This window comes from Ranitomeya variabilis, chromosome 6 (assembly GCF_051348905.1).
Source record: "Ranitomeya variabilis isolate aRanVar5 chromosome 6, aRanVar5.hap1, whole genome shotgun sequence".
Taxonomy (NCBI): domain Eukaryota; kingdom Metazoa; phylum Chordata; class Amphibia; order Anura; family Dendrobatidae; genus Ranitomeya; species Ranitomeya variabilis.
This window is the reverse complement of record NC_135237.1, coordinates 359751293-359758126: the sequence shown is the minus strand read 5'-3', so window position 1 is coordinate 359758126 and position 6834 is coordinate 359751293. Positions and strand designations below refer to the sequence as shown.

Sequence of the window (6834 nt, the reverse complement as noted above, 5' to 3'; positions counted from 1 at the left end):
TTTTAATATACATTTTTGATACTGTATATATTTATAGGACAAGTTTAAAAAAAAAAAATTACCGCTGGCACAGCTATTAGTAGATCACATTCACACGTTCAGTATTTGGTCAGTATTTCACATCAGCATATGTAAGCTTTCAAAACCAGGAGTGGGAGATAAATACAAAAGTGTTGACGTGTTTCTATTACACTTTTCCTCTGATTGTTCTTCTCCTGATTTTGGTTTTGTTGCTGACGTAACAAACTGACCAAATACTGATCATGCAAACTTGACCTTTTAAGTGTAACATGCAGGTGCACATATAAACTGTGGCCATAGACAAACAAAACTTAGAATAAAAACAATGCATATGCACACTGCAGTAAGTGAATAAATAAAAACACATGTAAACAGTACTTTGTATATTTTTTGATAAAAAAAAAAAAGTTAACTGCTTCAGTTAAAATGTATTCAGTCCCCAGTGCAAATTAGCGCTATTAGCAAAATGTATAAACTTTCTACTGTTTGCCGATGACCCCTCCTGAGACGAGAGCCGCGTATCCGAACCTAAACCACTCCACGCCCATGCTGTGAGGTTGGTGATCCGGGAGAAGTCAGGGGGCAGACTGGCAGTGCAGTATGGCTGGAGGGGTCATCGGCTATGTGAAAGCTGGCAGTGTGCCGTCTGTCGCTGCCGGGCTTCTATTCGGAGGTTTAGCCAGCCTGGGACCCTATCAGATGTCACAAGACTCAAAGAACATCTTGGTTTCCCTGATTGCTTCAGGAACATTGGCAGGAGTGATGGGATACAGGTTCTACAACTCTGGAAAGTTCATGCGTGCTGGATTAATTGCTGGTGCCAGCCTATTAACCCCTTCCCAACCTGTGACACAGCGTATGCATCATGAAAGTCGGTGCCAATCCGACCTGTGACGCATATGCTGTGTCACAGAATGATCGCGTTCCTGCAATTTCACTCGACCTGCAGGGACAGGGGGAGTGGTACTTTCGCCCAGGGGGGTGGCTTTGTCCCCCCTTGGCTACGATCGCTCTAGTGACCCATTTTGTCACCACCCCCAGATCTGATTGGAGCTAGCGTCCATGTGACGCTAGCTCTCCATTCAGATGTGGGGGGGCGGAGTAAGCGATGGCTGCCTCGCTGTCCAGCTTCGTGGTGTCTGTGCAAGCTGAACAGCGAGGTGCCTGCTGGTTTTCCTGCCACATATTCACCTCAATCGCCGTCATCACCACCGCCGTCATCCCCCCCAGGTACTCCCATCTGCTCCCCCTGCCTTCCAATTCCACACCCCCCTACCTCCACTACCTATCCCGACCTCCGTTTCTACCTCCCCCCACCTCTGCTCCCCCCGACCTCCGCTTCCTCTCCCCCTATCTCCGCTCCCTCTCCCCGTCCTCCACTCCCTACCCCTGCGCCGGTGATAAACCACTGACTGATCACTGCTGCTGCTGGCTCCGTCTCCTCCTGCATATCCTTAGCCCCTCCCGCACCTGACAGCCCCTCCTGTCCCCGGTAATCATCCCCCGCCCCAGTGATCACCCCCCTGATCTCCCCCTGCGACGCTAATCTGCCCCCTGATCTCCCCCCTGTGATGCTGATCAACCCCCTACCCCGCTGATCGCCCCCCTGCAACGCTGACTCCCCCCTCCGACGCTCCCCCTGCAACGCTGATCTCCCCCTGCCCCCCTGATCTCCCCCTGCGATGCTGATCTCTCCTGTGATGCTGATCTCCCCCTACCCCGCTGATCTCCCCCCTGCGACCCTGATCTCCCCTCCGCCCCGCTGATCCCCCCCTACCCCGCTGATCCTCCGCGACCCTGATCTCCCCTGTGACTCTGATCTCCCCTACCCCGGTGATCACTCCCCTGTGCCAGCTTTCCCATTAGGGTTAGGGTTGGGATTAGGGGTTGGGTTAGGGTTGGTAATAGGGGTAGGGTTAGGGTTGGGATTAGGGGTAGGGTTAGGGTTGGTATTAGGGGTAGGGTTGGGATTAGGGGTAGGGTTAGGAGTAGGGTTAGGGTTGATATTAGGGTTAGGGTTGGGATTAGGGGTAGGGTTAGGATTAGGGGTAGGGTAAGAGTTGGGATTAGAATTAGGGATAAGGTTAGGATTAGGGGTAGGGTTGGCATTAGGGTTAGGGGTATGTTGGGGTTAGGTTTGGAGTTAGAATTGGGGGGTTTCCACTGTTTAGGCACATCAGGGGCTCTCCAAATGCAACATGATGCCCGCAGACAACAAATTTTGGGGTTTAATTTTTCCTGTTAACCTTGTGAAAATAAAAAATTGCGGGCTAAAAAAGAATTGTTGAGGAAAAAAATATATATTTTATTTTCACGGCTCTGCGTTATAAACTTCTGTGAAGCACTTGGGGGTTCATAGTGCTCACCACACATCTAGATAAGTTCCTTGGGGGGGTCTAGTTTCCAAAATGGGGTCACTTGTGGGGGTGCTCCAATGTTTAGGCACACAGGGGCTCTCCAAATGTGACATGGTGTCCGCTAACGATTGGAGCTTATTTTCCATTCAAAAAGTCAAATGGCGTTCCTTCCCTTCCGAGCCCTGCTGTGCACCCAAACAGTGGTTTACCACCACATATGAGGTATCGTTGTACTCAGGAGAAATTGCCCAACAAATTTTAGGATCCATTTTATCCTGTTGCCCATGTGAAAATGAAAAAATTGAGGCTAAAAGAAATTTTTGTGAAAAAAAAGTACTTTTTCATTTTTACGGATCAATTTGTAAAGCACCTGGGGGTTCAAAGTGCTCAATATGCATCTAGATAAGTTCCTTGGGGGGTCTAGTTTCCAAAATGCAGTAACTTGTGGGGTAGCTACAATATCTAGGCACACAGGGGCTCTCCAAACGTGGCATGGTGTCCGCTAAAGATTGGAGACAATTTTTCATTCAAAAAGTCAAATGGTGCTCCTTCCCTTCCAAGCCCTGTCGAGCGCCCAAACAGTGGTTCCCCCCCCACATATGGGGTATCGACATACTCAGGACAAATTGTACAATAACTTTCGGGGTCCAGTTTCTCCTTTTACCCTTGGAAAAATAAAACAATTGTTGCTAAAATATCATTTTTGTGACTAAAAAGTGAAATGTTCATTTTTTCCTTCCATGTTGCTTCTGCTGCTGTGAAGCACCTTAAGGGTTAATAAACTTCTTGAATGTGGTTTTGAGCACCTTGAGGGGTGCAGTTTTTAGAATGGTGTCACTTTTGGGTATTTTCAGCCATATAGACCCCTCAAACTAACTTCAAATGTGAGGTGGTCCCTAAAAAAAATGGTTTAGCAAATTTTGTTATAAAAATTAGAAATCGCTGGTCAAATTTTAACCCTTATAACTTCCTAGCAAAAAAAAATTTTGTTTCCAAAATTGTGCTGATGTAAAGTAGACATGTGGGTAATGTTATTTATTAACTATTTTGTGTCACATAACTCTCTGGTTTAACAGAATAAAAATTAAAAATTTGAAAATTGTGAAATTTTCAAAATTTTAGCCAAATTTCCAATTTTTTCACAAATAAACGCAAAAATTATCGACCTAAATTTACTATTACCATGAAGCCCAATATGTCACGAAAAAACAATCTCAGAATCGCTAGGCTCCTTTGAAGCGTTCCTGAGCTATTACCTCATAAAGAGACACTGGTAAGAATTGCAAAAAATGTCCAGGTCATTAAGGTCAAAATAGGCTGGGTCATAAAGGGGTTAATGATATGAAGACTGGACCTTAAGATGTTGCAGAAGCCTCACGAGCCTTGATGGATATCTAGGAACCTGTGTAACACCATTCCAGCCATACTGCACTGCCACTTTGCCCCCTGACTTCTCCCGGATCACATTTTGTGAAAGCCCAGAGCCCCCGCACTGTTTACTATGCGGTGGACTCCGGGAAAATGGCTGCTGGGGTGGTGAATGCGCAGGTGGAGATCTTGGCACTGACATCTCATCTCCCGAGATCTTGGTGCCGAAATCTCCATCTGCGCCTGCGTCGCATCTGTAGCCATTTTCCTGGAGACATCGCATAGAAGCAGGCATGGATGGAGATCTTGGCTTTCCTCCATCTGCGCCTGCGCCGAGTGAGAAGCCGGAAACCGGAAGCTGGACCCCGGAAGAAGAATGGCAGCCAACATATGCAGCTGCCACAGGGCTACCACTCTCCGTCGTACCACCACTGCAGGACAACCGCTCGCAGCTGTGTCACCACCGCACACCGCAGGACCACCGCACCACTACCAGCTCCGGGCCCACAGTATTGACCCCTCGGTAAGAACAGTGTTCAGTTTATAAGATGCACCCCCATTTTCCTACAAATTTTGAGGATCATAAAACTGCGTCTTATAATCCGAAAAATACAGTAACACAGCATTTCAGAAAACGGAACATAATACCAACAGTAAAATATGGTAATTGTAGTGTGAAAGTCTGGGGCTGGTTTGATGCATCAGGACTTGGAAGACTTCATGGGTAAATAGAACCATGAATTCTGCAGTCTACCAAAAAATCCTCAGTTGTTATATAAAGTATGTTCCCACAATCAGTAAACGCTGCAGGTTGGACGCTGAGTACATCCGCAGTATCCAACCCGCAGTGGCCAGATGTTACAGCATAGTGGATGAGATTTCAATAAATCCCATGCCCACTATACATGCTGAGAAGCCTCCGGCTTACCTGCGGAGACGGACATGCGGCGCGTCTTTCCAGACCGCGGAATGTCAATTTATGTAGCGGAGATGCTCAGTCTCCGCTGCGTAAATTACCCATACACTTTCAATAGATGCTGTAAAACCGCATTATCTTCCTAGTCATATGTGTATTAAGTGTGGGAACACAGCTTACTACGCATATGTACTAATTTAAACAAAGGTGTAACTTGTTTTAGCCGGATGTACACGTACACTGCAGTTCTCGCAATCAGCTGATCAAGAGAACTGCAGTGCACGTGATCGCCAGGAACCGAGTTATCTCCGGTCATCAGCTCCAAACTCAGCTGTGTTCTGGAAGTCAGACTGAATGGTGACATAATGCCACCTTTCAGCCAAAGGCATCTAGATGTAGCAGAACTGGACTCATCGTGGGACAGTATGTACATCTTCGACACAGTGCTGTGCAAAGTATCAGATCAGTGATCTGACTTTATACAGTGATGTCCCAACTTGGGACAATGTAAAAAAGTAAATAAAAAAAATATTGTACTGTGTAAAAATATTTTTTTTTAATTCCTAAATAAAGAAAAACGAAATAAATATTGTTCAAATAAAAACATTTCTTTATGTAGATAAAAAAAACTACACATATTTAGTATCACCGTGCTGGCAACGACGCAACCTATAAAACTGTCCCACTAGTTAACCCCTTTAGTGAACCCCATAAAAAAAACAAGGCAAAAAAAACAATGCTTTATCATCATACCGCCAAACAAGAAGTGGAATAACACGTGATCAAACAGATGTATATAAATAAACATGGTACCGCTGAAAACATAATCTTGTCCCGTAAAAAAACGAGCCGCCATACAGCGTCATCAGCAAAAAAATAAAAAATGTATAGCTCTCAGAATAAAGCGATGCAAAAATTATTATTTTTTATATAAAATAGTTTTTATTGTATAAAAGCACCAAAACATAAAAAAAATGATATAAATGAGGTATCGTTGTAATCGTACTGACCCGAAGAATAAAATTGTCTTATCAATTTTACTATACGCGAAGCGGTATAAACGCCCCCCCAAAAGAAATTCATGAATTGATGGTTTTTGTTCATTCTGCCTGACAAAAATCATAATAAAAAGCGATCAAAAAATGTCATGTGCCCAAAAATGGTACCAATAAAAATGTCAACTCATCTCGCAAAAAAACAAGACCTCACATGACTCTGTGGGCCAAAATATGAAAAAATTATAGCTCTCAAAATGTGGTGATGCATAAACTATTTTTTTGCAATAAAAAGTGTCTTTTAGCGTGTGACAGCTGCCAAACATAAAAACCCGCTATAAATAGTAAATCAAACCCCTTTATCACCCCTTAAGTTAGGGAAAAATAATAAAATTAAAAAAATGTGTTTATTTTCATTTTCCAATTAGGATTAGGGCTAAAGTTAGGGTTATGGTTCGGCCTAAAGTTAGGGCTGGGGCTAAAGTTAGAGTTAGGGTTTGAATTAGGGTTGGGATTACGTTTACGGTTGGGATTAGGGTTAGAGTTGGGATTAGGGTTAGGGTTGGGATTAGAGTTAGGGCTGTGTTGGGGTTAGGGCTGTGTTGGGCTTAGGGTTGTGGTTATGGTTGTGATTAGGGTTAGGGGTGTGGTTAGGGTTATGGTTTGGATTAGGGTTAGGGGTGTGTTGGGGTTAGGGCAGGAGTTAGAATTATTTTTTTTCCACTGTTTAGGCACATCAGGGGCTCTCCAAATGCGAATTCCAGCCAATTCTGCATTTAAAAAGTCAAACGGTGCTCCTTGTCTTCCAAGCTCTGCCGTGCGCCCAAACAGTTTTTTACCCCCACATATGGGGTATCAGCGTAGTCAGGACAAATTGGACAACAACTTTTGCAGTCCAATTTGGGGGCTAAAAAAACATTTTTGTAGCAAAAAATGATTTTGTATTTTCACGGTTCTGCTTTATAAACTTTAGTGAAACACTTGGGGGTTTAAAGTTCTCACAACATATCTAGGTAAGTTCCTTGGGGGGTCTGGTTTCCAAAATGATGTCACTTGTTGGGGATTTCTACTGTTTAGGCACACAGGGGCTCTGCAAACGCAACATGATGTCCGCAGACCATTCCATCAAAGTCTGCATTTCAAAACGTCACTACTTCCTTTCCGAGCCCCGACGTGT

The 6834-nt window shown here is 44.4% G+C and overlaps 1 pseudogene; it reads left to right on the top strand.

The window, feature by feature from the left end:
* Positions 1-621: 621 nt before the first annotated feature.
* LOC143783286 (transmembrane protein 14C pseudogene) lies at positions 622-915 on the top strand (annotated as a pseudogene).
* The last annotated feature ends 5919 nt before the right edge of the window (positions 916-6834 follow it).